Genomic DNA, 7596 nt, shown 5'->3' on the forward strand with positions numbered 1-7596 from the left:
CAATGAAATGGTTCCTAATGATACTCTGATATACTTGTAGACCAAAGGATAGCATCATGATTACCAGAGAGGCTTCATTCATCAACTGATGGGAGCAGATGCCAGAGACCCACAACCAAACATTAGGCAGAGTTGGGGGAATCCTGCAGAAGTGGGAAAGGATTGTAGGTGCCAGAGGGGTCAAGGAAACCACAAGAAAATGGCCAACAGAATCAATTAACCAGGACTCATAAGGCCACACAGAGATTGAACCAACAATCAGGGAGCCTGTATGGGTCTGACCTAGGTCTTCTGCATACATGTTATGGTTATGCAGTTGGGTGTTCTTGTGGGACACCTAACAGTGGGAGCGAGGGCTGTCTGTGACTCTTTTGGCTGCTTTTGGAACTCTTTCCTCCTACTGGTTTGCCTTGTGCAGCCTTAACATGAGGAGATGTGCCTAGGCTCATTGCAACAAATGTCATCTTTGGTTGATAACCCTGGGAGGCATGCCCTTTTCTTATGGGAAACAGAGGAGGAGTGGATCTGGGGGAGAGGGGAGGGCTCTGGGAGGAAAAGAGGGAGGGGAAACAGCAGTTGGGATGTAATGTATGAGAGAAGAATGATTAAAAAATGGGGGAAAAAATCCATGACCATAGCAAACCTTATAATTAAATATGTGTGCAAATGAGTACAGTTGAGTGGATCCAAACCCTAACTCCTAACAGTATTAATTTCTTTGTGACCTTTGGTTCTTTCATCTTATTATCTGTTTCCTGTTTCAAAATAACCAAATCGAGCCTTATTATAAGTACTCATGGCCATACAAGTTGAAGATGTACTTTTCATTTAGAAAACAGTGTATTAAATAAAACAATGTGACCCACAGTACACATTATACTTTGGGACAGTAACAGAACTGTTGTTGTTTCCTGCCGCCCTCAGGAGTCCAGGTATATGAAGCCAGAAAATAAGGGTAAATCAATCAATCAATAAATACTGCTACTTATTCAAAGGATAACACAAAAAGATTGGATAAAAGTCTGATCAAATACTGCCTGAAGAGTTGTTCCTGAGAGGAAAAGCAGAAGCAATGGGAACTTTATTTTTAAATTCTCTAACATCTGTGTATCTATTTCCATTTTGTCATGTTTTCTGACATTCTCCTTCATGAGGGTCATCTATCTGTATCTATCATCTACCTGCCATCTCTCTACCAGGAGATTAAGATTTTCAGGAGTAGGTTTAAGGGTTTTGAACTTGACAAATCCCAAAGTTTTAACACAGGCTGACTGAGGTCCATGTGGAGATGATGTCATGTCTCCACCCTCTACTCAGTCCAGAGCAGAGCATCAGAAACCTCATTCCTTCTCACTGGCACATTCTTCAGATGTTGTAAGGTTCACTCCATTATGGAAGATAATTCACTTTGCTTATAACATACTGACTTAAGTTTTACTTACATCTAAAGAGGACCTCTAGAGAAGCATCTGGACTGGTGTTTGACAATTATTGGGTACCGTGGCTAAGGCAAGTTGATAAATAAATCATCCCTCACTTCACAAAGTAGTGGGAAATTGTACACTGAAAGGAACTAAATGCTCAACTTTCCATGCTGTCTGGTCTTGCCTTCTTGGTTGTAAGCCTAGCCTTCAATGGCCAAGCCAGCTCCTCAGCCTCACTATTAGGTCTTAATACTTGGTAAATATCTCAGTCCTTATCATATGTAGGATAATGTATGTATTCCTCAAGTACATTAATATACACAACACATCAAAAAGTAATTAGTCACATGGCATCAACTATCACAGGCTCTGGTGTCAAAAGAGAACAACATATAGGGCTTTATCTAGGTGAGGTGAGCAGAAACCAGATATTCCCATAAGAAATAATTAGACTTCTTTCCTAACTAGCTTCAAGGAATCACAACACAATGTTTTTTATTAAAGGATCCTTGGTTATGAGTTGATAAAGGTGAAGGCCATTCTTCCTACAATGTCCTAGCACATAAAAGAAGGAATATTACCAAAAGTCTCAAATGAGTGATAGAGAGCTTATCAGAAATATGGCATATTAATATTAGGAAAAGGAGTAACAAAAATAAAACCTGTGTTGATTTAAACAAACCCTGTGAATGGAAACTGGAACTAACTAATTCAGTTTTTCAAATATCCAAATCTTACCTGGTACTGTACATAGATAAGGGCATGGCTATATGTAACAAGTTAAACCAGTCTTGCTGGTTGTTCAAAAAGAAATCGGGTGCTTTTGTTTCAGACATGAATTCAGTGGTCTGCTATCACTAGGATTTGTGAGCTTAAGTACACTACTTGCGCTGTGGAGTTCTGTTTATTTTCACTGGTCATTATATAAATTGGTTTTGGGGTTTCCTTAAGGATTAAACATGATTACACATGTAAGAGATTCAGAGCTTAGTGAAACACAAGACAGGAGTTCCTTGCCTTAGATGCTGTGAGACTGCTGCTATACTTCACATTTTATGTTCTTCCCTTGCCTGATTTGCTTCTCATTGCTGTGGTGAAACACTGAGCAAAAGCAACTCGGGGAGGAAAGGGTGTATTTTATCTTAGAGCTTAGTCTGTCATCTAGAGAAGCCAAGAACTCAAGAGAGGAGGCAAACACCACTGAGGAATGCTGTTTACTGGCTTGCTTTTCCTCTCCTACTGAGCCAAGTATTGTATACAGACCAGGAACATTTGCCTAGGGTGGTGCCATGCACAGTGGGCTTGGCCTCTCACATCTATCATCAGTCAAAACCATGGCCTACAAACATGCCCATAGGCCAATATCACATGGTATTGCACAAAGATACCTGCATGGCTGTGCACAGCAAATTAAACCAGTCTTGTTGGTTGTTTAAATGGCCCACAGACATGCTAAAGTTATGCAGACACACTGAAGACAAAGTCTCTCTCTCTCTCTCTCTCTCTCTCTCTCTCTCTCTCTCTCTCTCTCTCTCTCCCTCTCTCTCTCTCCCTCTCTCTCTCTCTTACACACACACACACACACACACACACACACACACACACACACACCATTCCTAATAAAGTATAGTATTACTAATTCTGTTGTCTTTATTGGGAAATCCTTTGCTAATGACATATTCTTAATTGAAGTGGTTTTATATTATCCAAAAAAGCAAAGTACACCTGAAATGTAGAATTGCTTTGCTTAGGAATAAGTAGGCCCATTGAAAAAATACAGAGGAGGGTGTTGAAAATGCCAGACTAACAAGGCAAGAGGCAGGAAGAAATGGTCATGCACCTGACCTGTGCCCTGTTCACTTTGTGCCTGTTCCCTTTTTCCAGTCATGGGTTTAAGATATTTGTGTCACTATGAGTGATTATTAGAGAACATTGTGTTCTCTGAAGCTGAGCAGCAATAGATCTTCACTTCTTTCTGGAAAGCAGAGCTCAAATTTTGATAAATGTTACTAGAACACTATGTAAGAATCAAGAGACGAAGAGAGGGTGAGAAACTGAATATCCAACTCGGAGCTTTTTCAGCTGATACCTTAAAACTTTAGAGATGGATGAGTCTGTTAAGCCTTTTTCCTTCCAAAAGTACAGTAGGTGAAACTCAGGAACTTCAGCTATTTGTTTAAGATTAAACTGATTTCAGAGCTAAGACTCAAAAGCTGTGTCCCTCATCTCTAAGTCTACAGATAATTTCATTAATTTTTCATAATAAAATCATAGTTTAGTAAAAACAAAAAATATTGTTTTGAGGTCAAAACTGTTACAGGAATGAAAACGAAGCATATTTTATATATGTAAAAGTAATATTTTGTGGTTTTTATTTTTAAATTATTGCATCTGAAAAGTCATTAATATTGAGAAATAGTCTTTATTTAATCTTATGAGAGAAATGTTGGCCATCCTGACAAGAAAAGATTAAATCAGAAGCTTCCCTGTCAAAAGAGTTTTCATTAAGTATCTTTCATTATAATGTGTAATGCTATATTTGTGAAATGCTTAAATATACAGAATAATGAACTAAACACACACAGAGTACAAATTTTTTTGTGTGTGAATATTGTATAAAGTAACAAATGAAGAATATAAGGTGTACAAAATTGGTACACATTTTAATAATTAAACATTGAAAACCACTGCTGTGGACCGCTTCCATCTTCATTAGAAGCAGCTGTAACTACTCACAGGTGACCTTGAAGAGCCAACCTGATGGTATTACCTCGTGGAAGGAAGAGGTGGTTAGGGACATTAAGCCCTCCACTGAGATTTTAGCCTCTCCCTATTGTGTTTCCTGCCACTTGTACGTAATTCTTCCTCAGCTGCACAAGGTCATAATGATTTTGGATCTGCCAGTTTATATATACCGTGGAAGGTTGACTGGAGGGGGAGTACTGTCTATAAATCTATCAGGAAGTTAACATCCATACTGGGGTGAGACTTTGAGTGGTGCAGCTGTTTGGGGTCACATACTTTGGTGAATACCCCCTTCACTGATGCAGTAGAAGGAAGCCAAATAAACTCATTGTTAGACCATGAAGAACTTGGGTGGAATCATTCCTTGGGTCCCATCATTGGCTCTTTCCATGGTCAGTAAATGTCTATTTCTTGTTCCAGGAAAAGTTTATGTAACCACAACTCTTGACTCTATAAAGTAAGTACTGTTCTTCAGGTGTGCTCCTGATATTATCCACCATTGTTTCCCCTTCAAGAAGGAATTGCTGCTCTGAATAAACTGATTGAAATGGAAGAGTGCTGGTACAGGAGCATCAGCAGGACTAAGAGGATGCATGTTCATGGAGACAGGCAGTGCTCAGTTCCAGGTAGAAGACACATTAAAGGTGCTTTCCAAATTTAGAAGTGTTATATTTAGTTTCAGACAGTTTGAGTCAATACTTTTATTTCTCTCACATTTTAGAATAATTTTATTTTAAAACAAGCACACTGTGTGTTCATAAAAGGTGATGGTAAAAATGGAGACAACATAAAAATTAATTCATTCAAGAAGGCTTTTTGTTTTTACTGAAAAACAATGGAAATTTGAAACACAAATATGGATTAATATGCATTTAAAATCCCCCCTTTCTCTCTTTGTTTACATGATATTCCACTAACTAAATCCCATTTCCACTAACACTTCACTCCACAATGACACACTCAATATCCTCATTCCCTTCGGGAGCCACATACTATTACAAAGATGCAAATAAGCAATTAAGGAAGACAGCTATTGATTGACTTTTTCAAAAATTGAGTAGATGTTGGTCTACTGAGGTTTCACTGGGATTTGAAGATTTTAACCTTAGTTTTTCTAAAAACGAATGAAGATATTCTAGAGTTTGATTGTCAGCTTTGAAACATAAGCATATTGTAAACATTAGGCAATTGCTAAGCTTGCATTTAAGATATCTTCTTGGATATAAATATGTGCTTTATAAACAAGGGAGCATAAGAGGGCACCTTCTGCAGTGGAAACTTGTTTGGAGGTAAATCTTAGACACTCTTTTCTTAATGTGAGTAACCCAGTTTAGACTCCAAAACTGAACATCAACAAGCAACTTATTTAAGAAGGAAAATTAACTGACCCTCTTTTCTTACTTTATGTAATGATATTAAAATTTCCTTATATAATACCATATATATATATGGTATTATACTCTCCTTATTTATTGCTACATGCAGTATATACGGCAAACACATTCAGGTTAGTACCACCATGCCTTATGTGTCTTTACAGTTCCATTTAAAGCAACTATAATTTCCCTAGATCTTTCCACTTTACTGAATAATGAGTTCACGTCAAACACGTGATACTCTTATTACCCCTAAATTTTTTTCCCTTTTGAAAAATATTTATTGAGTATAAATAAATGTCCTATACATTGAATATCAAGAAATATCCATTATTCATTACAAGTCAGGCTATAATACTGAGGGAACCAGGGGATCAAAACAGCAACTCATGATCCAGTAGTGACGGTTCATTCCAACATTAGACAGCAAAGACTTGTTCACATTACAGAGCAAAACCTATCCAAAAAAAAAAGCCGTCACTTAAACCCACTATAACACCACAAGAGACAACGGTTTGGAAGCATCCTATCAACAGTCTCAATCTCTTCAATAATCTTTATCTCATCAGTGTATCAAGTCACACTGAGACTGCACTTATACTACTGTAGAATGTACAGTCTCATCTCCTTGTTTTTATTTTGAATTATTGTTAATGAATGAAAACAAGTCATACAAAGTCAAAGAGACTTTTCAGTTAGTCTTTACTAAGAGAAAAAAAAAAGAATCAAATTTTAGTAAAAGACAGCTTCTCCCAAGCAATGAATTTCTTAACAGAAAAAAAAATTAAAATCCAAGAGCAGTGTAATTAGCTTTTCCTTCAAAGAAAGGAAAGAAACCTAAATCTGTTTGGCAAATTGGGAAATATTTCCTAGTCCCAGAATATGTTTGTTGTTGTTGTTGTTGTTTGTTTGTTTGTTTTTTACATCATGTGCTGGAATACTGCAAGTCCAGGAAGTTGGAATCTGCGGCAGTCCGAATTCATCCACCAGCACTCCATCCTCGGTTTTTGTGTCAGTGGGAACACCTTCTGGAATCGCAGGTGCAGATGCCGCTTCGTCTAAGTAGGAACTGTCTTCATCAGCCAGAAGCTCATCGCCCAGCGCATCCAACTCTGCTTCCAGGTCGTCCTCGTCTAACTCCTGGGTGCTGGAGCTGCGACCCAATGCTTCCTGGATTTCGTTCGCATCTTCCATCATAGCTTCCAGCTGGTCTTGTAAATCCTCAATCTGGTCGATTTTCACTTGCTTATAAGCCCTCTTCATTTCCTTTACTCCCACTTTCATGGCATCAACCATGGTCTTGGTGTCCTTCAGTGACTGAATGGTGTAATTCGCCTGCTCCATGTTAAAGGACTGCTGGGCAAGGTTGTCTCACTCCTACTCATACATCCGCTTTTGCTTTAAAACCCTCAGGGCTTTCTGTTTGACCATGTTCTTGGCAGGACCCTCTCTCATCTTCTTGATTTGATCCTTATATTTCACTAGCTCAGCATTCAACCGGGAAATCTTTTTGTCAATGGATTCTGCCCTGCTCTCCACCGTCCCAATGCAGTCAGTCAGGTTTGGCAGTGGAGCCTTGGGTTTCGCTTTTCCAAAGAATCGGTTCATCTTGGCCGGCGGCAAAGAGACCCAAACACTGGAAGAAAAACCAGAAACCTACCCCTAGATATTGTCTCCAACCCAAAAGATGTGGCAGAGAGAAGAAACAGAGTGAACTGCTTATAAGAGGAATTACACTGGCTGGTCCTTCTACTAAGAGGTCAGTGAATGTTGGGACACACACACACACACACACACACACACACACACACACACACACGAAATCCAGGTGATTGAGAAGAGCAATTCTATGACATACACCCAGTCTAATGGAGTCAGGCAGTGCAAGGCTCACATATAAAGACTGCTGCAAGTCACTTCAGTGCAGGATGTTCTCTTAGTGTGTGTGTGTGTGTGTGTGTGTGTGTGTGTGTGTGTGTGTGTGTGTGTCTCTTTGGGGCTCCACAGGCCAGAAGAATCTCTAAAGAGGATTACAGTTCTGAAAATGGTCC

At 38.9% G+C, this 7596-nt stretch overlaps 1 pseudogene; it reads right to left on the reverse strand.

The window, feature by feature from the left end:
* Positions 1–6382: 6382 nt before the first annotated feature.
* LOC102911594 (charged multivesicular body protein 5 pseudogene) lies at positions 6383–7195 on the reverse strand (annotated as a pseudogene).
* Positions 7196–7596: the final 401 nt, after the last annotated feature.

This window comes from Peromyscus maniculatus, chromosome 1 (assembly GCF_049852395.1).
Source record: "Peromyscus maniculatus bairdii isolate BWxNUB_F1_BW_parent chromosome 1, HU_Pman_BW_mat_3.1, whole genome shotgun sequence".
Classification (NCBI taxonomy): domain Eukaryota; kingdom Metazoa; phylum Chordata; class Mammalia; order Rodentia; family Cricetidae; genus Peromyscus; species Peromyscus maniculatus.